Source organism: Otolemur garnettii, unplaced genomic scaffold (genome assembly GCF_000181295.1).
Source record: "Otolemur garnettii isolate 467f Iridium unplaced genomic scaffold, OtoGar3 scaffold00069, whole genome shotgun sequence".
Taxonomy (NCBI): domain Eukaryota; kingdom Metazoa; phylum Chordata; class Mammalia; order Primates; family Galagidae; genus Otolemur; species Otolemur garnettii.
In genome coordinates, this window is record NW_003852464.1 from 2,446,770 (window position 1) to 2,450,082 (window position 3,313).

The window sequence follows — 3,313 nt, forward strand, 5'->3', positions numbered from 1 at the left end:
TTTTTTTCTCCAACACTGAAACCTATGAGATAAATATTATGTAAAGTTTTTGACAAGAGCAGTTATAGGGTGCCATGGAGTGAAATCACCCAACACTTCTGCCTAAATCATTATAAAATCTGGTCTGTGGAATGCCTATGAATAAACACATCTCTCCCCAGTGTTGTACTCAGACGATCTGTACTCTTGTTTTGCCCAGTGTTCTGTGGACAATGTTCCCCATCTATAGCAAATGCACACCCCCAAATGAAACTCTTTCTGTGACCCATATGCATAGAATTAATCAGGCCAGCTTGATCTCTGGCTGAAACTTGGCAACCCAAATTGTGAAATTTGGTTTCTGTGGGTGAGGGTTATTTTGGAAAAAGTCTCATCCAGAAGCTCATTAAGAAATTGCATGATTTCTGGGTGGAACCTGTGGCTGAAGGAGTAGGGCATCAGCCCCATATGCCAAGGGTGTCAGGTTCAAAGCCAGGCAATAAGCTGCAAAAACAATAAATAAATAAAAAGAAAGAAAGAAATGGCATGATTTCCATTTTTCATTTCCATTTCCTTCCTTCTCGCTTTCTTTAAAGAGTCTGGAATGTGATAAGCCCAACGTGAAGTGGCAGGTAGTATGAGGGGAGTCTGATTGTCATGTTCAGTTTCCTCAAATCCTCTCCATCATTTAGAATGACAAAGAACAGCTAAAAACTTTGGAAGACAAAAAGAGTATGGTTCTTCATCGAACTATTACTGATGTATCAAATGAAAATTAGAAAAGAACTTCATTAAGGTTAAACAAATCACCATCACCTTGTAATCCACATCAGAGAACATTGATTTTTGAATTTCATCCAGGCCATACTTTACAAGCGAGTTAAGATACAGTCATATTTGCAGAATCGTAAATTGTGTAGAAGACTGCCGAAGTTGTGTAATTTTTATTGAGCTAGGTTTTCTGGCATTCATGCCAAGTTTGGTTCTCATGAGAGAGCGTTCATTTCTTCAGCAGGTGGTATTGGGATCCATTAGGCAACAGTGATGTGGGTTTAGGTTCCACTAAATTGTCACACCAATTCAAATGTCTCGGTCATACTTGGAGGTTGCTTAAAATGAAGACTGAATGTGAAAATATTCTAAATGGAAAACCACTAGATTTAAGGTATTATGAATTCTCTTATTGGATTTTCGATAAAATTAACCCTTGGCTCAAGGGATACAGGGGAACAGTTTCACTTCAAGCTTATTCAGATGATAAGGATTCAATAGGGTGACATAGCAACTTATTGCAAAAATAAAAATATCATCTGCAGAGATCAACTCTATTCCCCTGACAAACAAAATTCCATTAACTAACTTAAATTGGACTTAATAACAATCACATAAACTAATTAGTTTCAATTTATAACTCTATTAGGAGTATTATTCATCACGGCATTGCCAGATAGAGCTGTGCTTCTTCCGACTTTCAGCAGATTAAATAAATATAACCTGGGGTGCTAATTATACAATGGTGATGCAGACATTCTAAGATTACCTCCCTTAATGCAGATAGAATTATTATAAAATGGATTTTTCCCCCAGAAAACGTCCTTGGTCCGAACTGTGTATTTTCTCATCTTATATTTTAAACGAATGTGTGTCTCTGATGTATCTTCTCATCTATACTATACTGGCAACTATGGCGATACTCAGGCCTTTCTATTGCAAATCCAGATACCTCTTTTTTTTTTTTTTTTTGCATTCTTTGCAAAACTGACTGGTTTTCCAAATGCTCTGTTAGTGTGCAGTTGTATAATTCATTGTAATTCATAGAAGGAGATTAGACACACACCCCCCCCCACCAGCTCGCACCTTACTCGTGGAATTCTGCCAGTATTAGTGTCCCAGAGTTTGGTTTTGGCCCCTTTTCTTTTCCCTCTCCTCCCCTCCCCTCCCCTTCCCTTTATTTTCTTTCTTCCCCCCAAATTCTGCAGCCTTTCCCTGCATAATCTCATGCCTACAGCACTGTCTGTGTGTTTATGCTGCCCCCGTCCATAACTATAGCCAGGATGTCTTCCAGAAACTTCTCATTAACAGCTGTAATCTGATACGGTTAAAATGAAACTCTCGATTCTGCTCATCCAGGGCACTGTCAGTGAAGCCGGATGGTCTGAGTTAGTAGCCCAAATCAGAAAAATATTTGGCACTAAATACACTCTCTGGTCATGCAAAGTCCTTTGGTATCATTATTGAGGATCTGTGAAGTCCTATGCAAACTTCTAGGTTTTCTTTTTTTTTTTTTTGCAGTTTTTGGCCAGGGCCAGGTTTGAACCTACCACCTCTGGTATATAGGGCCAGCGCCCTACTCCTTTGAGCCACAGGAGCTGTCTTCAAACTTCCAGATTTTCTTCACTAAGTCATAGAAGCAGTTCCCTAGTGATACCAAAAATATCTCTTGTTACATTAGCTAGTCTTCAGATTTCTCTCAGGTGGCCCGGTTTTGGCTGTCACACCTTTTTAGTCTGGACGCTGCTCCCTTGTTTAACACCCTTATTATCAATGATACTCTCGGATTTCTTATTCCCTGTCTGCATTTACCTAAGTTCAGAGCTAACATCGAATACAAAGCTATTCCCAAGTACGAACTATTACATCCCTAAGAAGAAATACTCTTACCAATATGTTCTAAGGTCAGCGTAAACAAAATATGAATTACGACTGGCTAATTTTATAAAGTTTAATCAAATACAGTTAAATCCATTCATTTGAGTTGTGTTGTGGCTATTTTCATACAAGGGCAGAGCTGAGGAGCTGCAAAACATATGCCTAAGAAACCTGTCTCCTATCTGCCCCTTCACAGAAAAAGTTGATCAGCCCCTGCTCTAGAAATCTCTGTATTCACTAGAACCTGTATCACAGCAGTAGGTACCAGAGTTTCCTAAGTATCAGTTTAGCTTCCGTGAAACATGGTACAACTAAATATCAATTCCTCTAATTGTTAGTACTTTGTTATTTGATTTTTAATGTCTGTTGAGTCTGCAGTTGCATAAGAACTATAAACTCGGAGGGTTTGAAAATGCAAATATTATAAATAATTTAAGAACATACTAGAAATGCAAGAGCTTTTGCTTTTCTTTGACAGAGTCTTATGCCCTCAGGATTGAGATACTCTGTGCTAGCTAATTATCTAAAAATTCAGGCCCCTGTGGCTAAAAGCTGGCCCTGGGCTTTGTCTCAACTCTGATAGTATAGCAGTTACTCTACCTACTTGAGATCAAGGACTGTTTTTTATTGCCCCCAAAACATCAAGCTGATATTCTTTTAAAAATAAATACAATAATTATTCATA